Here is an 8,989-nt window from a genome sequence, read left to right as displayed (position 1 = left end):
GTATTTTTGCGATTTTGGTGCTTAGAAATTTATTCTAAGTGGGCAGCGGGCGAATAATATAGTTAATATAGCGCGGAGCGGGTGGATGCGGAATAAAACCTCGTGGAAGCGGGACTGGAAAAGCACTTTGTTATATCCTATAGACTATTTACACTGTAAAAAATAACCTATAGAATCTACTCAATAAAATTGAGGTAACAATTTGCACTCAGTTTGATTGGGTAGATTCTATCCTATATATTTGAGTAAAAAATACCTATATTTTACAGCTATGACTAACTAAAAAAAAGTAGGTAAATTCTAAGTAATATTTTTGAATACTAATTAGCTATAAAGATTGAGTAATATTTACTCTATTTTAGTAGGCAACAGTTCATCTACTTAATTATTATTTATAATAATTAGCCAATATAAATAATTACACATTATTTATTCCAGAAAGGTTAAATTTACCTAAAAAAATAATGGTCAGACACAGGATATTGCATTTTACTTTTTATTAACCAAATAACAAACATTTCTTCTTTAAACAAATTAATTAATGCATTCAAAAGAATCCTCTTAAAATCAATTTAAGTGAAATACAACTTTATATGATTGATGTTACATAAAACCTCTTAAACACTTCCCATTAAAAAAAAAAATCTATTAATGTCTTCATGCATGTCAGAATATGTGCTAAAAACAATAATCGTAAATGCTGTCCCACATGTTGTCATTTCAAACTATATAAAAACTGACTTGACATGATTTGTTAAAACGATGGCTACAACACTTGAAAATGAGAGGCTGGGTCCTCCTGGATCATGCATCACCAACATCTTCATCATTTGATTTGTGTCCCTCAAGTTCATCCTCCTGTTAGAAAGAAAAACAAGAAGCATATAACTATTTATTTTTAACATTTGTTTAAGCATATTAACATGTTCCAGTACATTGTTTTCTTTGTGATTCTACATTGCTAGCATGATGCCATTCTAATGTTTTGTTGAGGTGTCTTTTTTATAAAAGTGGGCCATGATATGTTCCAATACAAAAAACTGGATTAATCCCCCAAAATGTCAAGGATATTTAATTCTCACATGTAATTCGTAAAGAAAATTTAACTCCCCCTCATGTTTTTTGCAAATTATAAGACTTTTGTTAATCTTCAAAACACAAATGGCAATAGTTACATATTTCTATCTATATAATATTTCTATATCATTATATTTACATATAATAAATCAAATCTGAGAGATCTCTGTCCCTCCACTGAAATTCTTTTCACCCATAACTGAGATTTTAAAAAGTTCATAAAGAGATTGTAAAATAAATTTATGTGAGTTGAGTGGTTTAATCCAAGTCTCATAAAGAGGCCTGCTGAATTTATATGATGAACTTCATATATTGATATGATGTAATTATAGGCTTTGTTTTCGTAAATGGAAACTCAAACTTGTTTGCCTGAAAAGTGAGAACTAATGAGGTTTTGTTCTCATGCATCAAGGAAGTAGGGCTGAACTTATGTTTATGTTGGCTGATGAATGTAAATGTATAAATAAAAGCCTAAATTAAATCTGTGCATCACTTAAAACGATTGTGCCTCTTCAGAAGACTTGGATTAATCTTAATCTGCTCAAAGTATTTCTTTTTAATGATCTTTTCATGAACTTGAAGCATGAAGAGATTTGAATGAGTAGACTTTCATTTGATGGACAGAAATCAGTCAGTATTCATTCAAAAATATATATTCATTTGTGTATTAAAGACTAACTAAAATAGTATGGGTTTGGAACAAATGACATCAAGTAAATTTTTTAACTTTTGGGTAAATTATCGCAAAAAAATGTACTGTCTAACCAAATAAACATATAGTGAGTGTTTTAAAGTGGACTAGTTGATCAGCTGAATCACAGTAATTGATATTAGAAATAAAACAGTGGCATCTGGCCAACATTTTGTGTATCTGTTGAGATGCCTGGAGTTGATCAATAACATACCTGACAATCTTGAAAGAGCTCTTCTTGGTCTTCCCCAGGATACTCAATAAGGCAACATACACATTCCTTTTTCCATAATACTCCAGAACTATAAAGATATGGAATTTAGTTGTTAGAATTTAGTTTTCAAAAAGTTCATATTGCAATGTATCTGCAACCTCAAGATCACTCAAACACATAACTCAAAGTGAATTGACAAAATATATAAAACTCAAGATAACATAAGATCACATAAGGCATATAAAATGGCATGCATTAAGCCTACATAATTCTACCTTTTGTTTTTGTCGGTTTCACAACAGCACACGCTAACCGCACATTCATGCTAACCATTAGCTTGGGGACTTAACATTACCTGTAATGTGAGCTATAATACCAAGTGTACATAACACACTATTCACTGAGAGACAGTATAGTTAGTGTGCAGTACGGTTTGTTTACAACTTAGCATCACGAATGAAGCACATCACACGCAGACATACGAAGACGAACGCAAATATACTCACAAACGCATATTTTCGCACTCTCTCTCTCTCACTCGCTCGCTCGCTCGCTCAACCACACACGCGATGCAGATTCGTTAAAGCTGTTTGCTCATTTTAGCCGTATACATAAAACTAACGACAGGTAATATATTTGAATCACAAATGTATGTTTTTACTCACATTTACCGGTGCCATTTTTGGACAATGTTCTCAGTTTTCAAAGCTAGTTTGACCAACCACAAATTCTTAACAGTCAATCTTTCATGACGGCTGTGGCGCCGACAACATAACACAGAATCGTGCCAGTACAAAATATTTCTGTTGCTCTTAACTTCAAACAAACATTTTAACATTTATATTCATGATGATATCAGAATGTTTTAAATAAAACGTACCTGTATTTCGACACATCACTGTCCCGCCATTGGCACAGAGGACCAGTATCCCGTGATTCCCTCCTGAACGTTGACGCATGCGCACTTTGTGGTGCTGTAGCACCAGTAATATATACCGAATACTTTTCGGTATATATTACTTAATTCTTTCGTGTTGCATTTATTACTGTAAACTAATAGGTAGTGAGGGTAGAACTTACCCATTATTATATATTTTACTTTCTGACTAATATACTTAAGTAAAATCTAACTGTTTTTTATGGGTTGTATTTAATACCCCCCAGAGTAATTTTTTACAGTGTAGATACTTCATCATCAAGCAAAAATTTATTCATAAGAAGGAGCAGTTTTATTATTATTTTCTTTTATTTTTTTCCTGATGAACTTTTATTAGACTGCATTGAAAATAGAAATGTTAATTTCTTTTTTTTTTTTCCAAACGACAACCGACGCGTTTAGTTATTATTAACGACAAGATTGTGTTAAATTACATTTAAATTTAAATTGAAACGTGGCTGTGACACATTAATAACAGCTAAATTCGTTTTGAGGGGTTAATTGTACACAAGCAAAAAGCAGCAGAAACATCAGAACGCGCAGATCTTATGCACAGAGAAAACCCAAAAAAAAGCTGTATGTAAAATAAATAAACATGCCCATATGCGAAATATAAATTTCTTAATGAATAATAATTTAACAAAACGAAATAAAATAAAATTAATAAGTAGCAAGCCTATATGCAGAATTGTAGGCAATTTATGTGATGCGCCCTTAAACCAGCATCTTGTTTACATTTTTTTTTTTTTACAAATAGCATACACATCTGCATCTTTTAAAGCAACATCAAATTAAGATATGCATGTTTAAGAGGTAGTTCGTCTTTTTCTTTTTCTAAGATACACAATTTTTGATACACTGACAATTATTTTGAGAGAGGAATAGAAATGGAGAGGATAAATATAAACTACAGTTTTTATAGAGTTAAAAATTAATTAATTAATTTATTATTATTACTATTATTATTTTGATTTGTTTTTGCGATTTTGGTGCTTTAGAAATTTATTCTAAGCGGGCAGCGGGCGAATAATATAGTTAATATAGCGGGAGCGGGTGGATGCGGAATAAAACCTCGTGGAATCGGGACTGGAAAAGCACTTTATTGTTATATCCTATAGACTATACTTCATCATCAAGCATGGGCGTCGGAAGCAAAATAAATGTGGGTGGGTCCTCCCCCAGAAAATAAATACTTTAGTATATGCCATTTTCTGTAGTCTGGTGCCTTTTTATTTAATGTTTTTACACAATGCAAATAGGCCATATTTACAAATATTACAAAAGACGGCTGTTGCGCAACATTTTCAGTGGCGTAAGTGATAATACGAGTAACATATCGTCTTTGACGCGGGAGACCCGAGTTCGCGTCCGCCTTTTGGTGAAATCATTTTCGAAATCGTCTCCCTTTTCACTTATATCACATCGGAAAGGCATTTGTTTATTTGTTAATTAATGAAATAATTGAAAAGTTGAAATAAAGTATCAACTAGGGTTAGGTCACCTAACTTAAGTGTATCTGAGCACTATACTGTACTTTTAGGAGTGTTAATAATTAATTTTATTATTATTATTATTTTTATTATTATTATTATTATTATTGTCTTTAGATTTGTTCTTACATTTTTGATGCTGTACAATATGATGGCGCACTGCCCATGCAGTTTTTTTTTTTTTCTTAAAAACTAATTGAAGTGAAAGGGAAGAAACCCATGTAGATTTGGCCTAATGTCCATGTAAATACTATAGCCTAGTATTATATCCTAATATAGAAAATAATTTAGACAAATAAACAGAAGGCTCACTTTTAAAAACAATAAAGCTTAGCCTATATGACTGACAACGAATACAATTGTTAAGTATCAAAAGTGCTCCAGTGAGTTATGCAATTTTTTTCCACCTTTTTTTCTTTTTCTTTTTTTTAAAGTGGAAAAGTAGTTCTTCTATTTCGGAGAAGTTCGTTAAGTCTGTCTCTTAACAGCTTCCAGTCACGAACTGCGGGTACTCCGACCAACGATCAGTAGGCTACAAGTTTTTTTTTTTTTTTTTTTTTTTTTATTCCTCTTTAAACAGCTCCGATTTACATCATTTTAGCCTGGAACGAGGCTTAAGTCTGTTCTGGGAAACCAAAGGGAAGTGTTTTTTTTTTTCTTTTTTTCAGTTTTCTGAAAAGTAGCCGTTAATGAGGCATCAGCGTTAAGCGGCATGCAGTATAAAGACGGAAATGTTTATGAATGGCAGAGTGGGGGTGGGGTGGGGTGGGGTGTTGAATGCTGTCTGTTGCCTTGTTGAAATCAACATTTGGAGACTATTTTGGGGGTGCTGGGGGCGGATTCCGACTGCATTCAGTTGCATTTCGAATTCAGCATTCAAATGCATGCCAGGGAGAAGGGGAAAGCTTTCCTCACTCGCTCCACTTTTTTCAAAACATTAGTGTCCACGGCCCTGACACCAGTGATGCGCGGGTCAGTGGGTAAACAACCCGAACCCGACCGTTTTCAACTAACCTGCCCGCAACTCGGACCACCGAATAAAAAAATGAAATATTGTACCCGACCCGCCTCCTGACCCGTATGTTTAATATTAGAGTGATTATGCTGTGGAGATGCGGTCTGAAATATCCCGACACCTGAAATCCATTGGTGTACAAGCTACTTTAAAATAAAATAATGTGTCCTGTTGTAAAGTCGTTGCCGTACACTCTAAAAAATGCTGGGTTGTTTTTTTAACCCAACTGCTGGGTTAAGCCTGTTGGGTCATTTAGTTGGGTTGTTTTGCTCAGTGTTGGGTTGTTTTTGTGTAACCCAACATTGGGTTACTGATTTTATCCAATCAAGTGACAGTTAAGAGAGTAAGCCACTCCCCCTACTCGACGACCCGAGCGCTACCTTCGCGGCCATTTTGAATCACCTCAGGAACAACCGTCCTTCAGCGACGACAGAAAAGGTAGGTTTGTGGTTTTTTAATGTATGAAACTAATACTTTACACCAACAAATGCAAAAATATACCAAATTTGGCGGTTCACATTACATTAGCAGTATTAAAAAGTATAATCTATCTCTGTTCGTTTTGGTTTGCTAAGCGGTAAAGGTATGCCTGTTGTAATTACGTTACAGCCTTTTCCTGTCTAAGTTATATTCAATATTTATTGAAAACGTCTTTTTGGTCAACATTTCCTCTGGAATATGTGACTTGGTGAGTCGTTTAGTAAACGTGTCTTTATATATTATATGTAATTAGATGTTTTAGCTGATGTGAGTTAAATGCAGCATGTCTGTTCACTTCGACGCGATTCTTGTGTAAACAAAACGGAGGTTAACGTTGCATTTGCAGCCAGGGAGTTTGACTTTTTAAAACAACACTGCTTCATCAGTAACTGATCTGACAGGAATATGCAGTGTTTTAATGTGAGTATGTGTCAATATTGCACTGTAAAAGACCGCTTGATCCTGATTACTCGTAGCCTGCGTGTCTATTTACAGAAACTCTTAACGTAACTTACTACGCAAAACTCTTATCCAATCACAGAGCTGTACGTTAGGCGTTTACTTCAAAAGTCTTTAGTGCAACACGCCCATTAAAATCAATCGTTTCTGCAGCCTACCTCAAAACCAGGGTATAAAATAACATATAACTTATTGATTCTTATGATTTTTAATGTAAAAAAACACGAATATCATAAGTGGACATCAGACTACAGTATTTATTAAGAAAAACATCAGGTCAGGAGAGCTTTAAATTAATTATTTGTCATGGATTGGATTTGTTTAATGCTGCATTGTGTGTGTAAAGTGATTTGTATGTTTTTAACGTTCTTCTGTTTTTAACAGGTTGGCACTAACATGGTTGAGTACCTAAAGGAGGCTGTTGTCTACAAACTACCAGGAACAGAATCCCCTTCAGTAAAACTGCTTTGTAGCTATTTTAAGTGTTACTGGACAACAACTAACCCTCTCTAAAATGTTGTTTATATGAAGAGGAAAGTTGTCAGATTAATATATACATAAAGAACCCTTTCTGAAATGTTGTGACTTGATATTTACATATATTTATGTGCATCTACAATGTGAGTTTATGAAGTTAATATGGGTTTATATGAATTGAAAAGTTGTCAGTTAAATGTATAGATATATAATATAATGTATAATATAATATTTATATTTATATATATATATATATATATATATATATATATATATATATATATAATATGTGTATATAAAAATGTATATCTTAAATGTTATGTGAGTTTGAAATTAATATGGGTTTATATGAAGAGGAAATTTGTCAGACTACTTAGATTAGAATCTTTACTCGTGCCACTTTGTTAAACATACTTCTAAATTTTTTGAGTTTATAAAGAAGAAAGTTGTCTTACTACACACACACACACACACACACACACACACACACAAAAACACACACATGTATATTTTAACATTTATTAATGCAAATTGTATTTTTTATTTTGCATTAAAATAGCCTTTTATAAATTCATTTTGTCTCTTTTTTTGTTGTCTCAAGTAATTCTCTTTGATTATTGTTTATTCTCTTTATTATTAAATATTTCAGGTTTGTTTTCAACCAGCAACGTAGTATTTTTTTCTCAATAGTCTAGGTAAATAAAACAACCCAACGTGTTGGGTCAAAGATTTAACCCAACAAGTTGGGTTAAAATAACCCAACGCTGGGTTTGTCCATATTTGACCCAACGTTGGGTTACCAAAATAACCCAATTTGGGTTTGCGTTTTTTTAGAGTGTATTGTTGTGTATGAAGTTCAGATGTTATTATTTTAAGAAATGTATGTATATATATATATATATATATATATATATATATATATATATATATATATATATGTATGTATATGTTTTAGGATTCTCCTTATTTTTGTTTTAGACATCCATCAATTACGGTGAATAAAAAAATTCCACGCTGGTGGAAACAAGACTTTCGCTTCTACTTTTGAGACCGGTGTTCGGACGTTTTTCTAAAAAAAAAAAAAAAAAAAAAAAAAAAAAAAAAAAAAACAGAAGCTGAACATAATTCAAAACTGTAAAGTATTTGCTGAATAAAGAAAACATGAAGGATGCCGCTTAATATTTGGCTTTTACGTGAACTTTAAAGCTTATCCCTCATTCCATTTGTTTTCTTTGTTTTGTAATCTTTATATTATTTTCGTGAAATGTATTTTTGCTCAACATGCATTTCTCGTGGCCACGAGTTTAATGAATAAACAAACCTGCGTGACATTAGTAACCCAGAATTATTTGAGATATTTTATTTTGAGTTAAGAAATTATTATATTAATTGTTATAGAAATTAATACAATATTAAATATTATATAGGCGATGCTATATATGCTAATGCTGTCTGTGCGCAATGTAGACAGCTTTCACAAGTGTTTACATGTATTACATGTAGGCCTACTTCAAATTAAATAGCCCTGCAAGAAACATTTCATGCATCCCACAATCTTGTCCATTGACTGACTTTCTTTTTTTCCGTAATATTTGTATTATTCGTTTATATTCGTTATTTTTTCCTTCATTTTGATCTCGTTACATAACATTCTGAATGTAAATGATACTGTAAAGGTTCTATGACTGGGGTTTTTACTGGAATGCAGTTTAAAGGTTAAATTTAACATATAATGTATTTTATTTAGTCTAATTAATAGACAAATAATTGAAGAGTGAATCATTCACGTAGTTTCATTTGGAAATAATTTATCGTCACACAGTAAAATAGGCCTACATTCCTTCTATTAACTAATAGTCTTTTTTTCGTATTTGTCTTAATATTATTATCATTATCATTAGTATTACTATTACTAATATTATTTTTATTAGCCTGTTATTTTTGTATATATTTTTATTTCCGTGCGTTTCCACCCCTTAATTTGGCTCTCTTTAACGTTCATGTAAATGATTCTGTAAATGCTTGACATATGCTATATGACTGATTTTTACTGGAATGTAGTTTAAAGGTTGAATTGAACATATTTTATTTTGTTTCGTCTAATTAATAGACTATATAAATACTAAACTGTTTTACTGAGAAATGAATC

Source organism: Garra rufa, chromosome 1 (assembly GCF_049309525.1).
Source record: "Garra rufa chromosome 1, GarRuf1.0, whole genome shotgun sequence".
Lineage (NCBI taxonomy): Eukaryota > Metazoa > Chordata > Actinopteri > Cypriniformes > Cyprinidae > Garra > Garra rufa.
Note: the sequence above shows the minus strand (reverse complement) of the source record.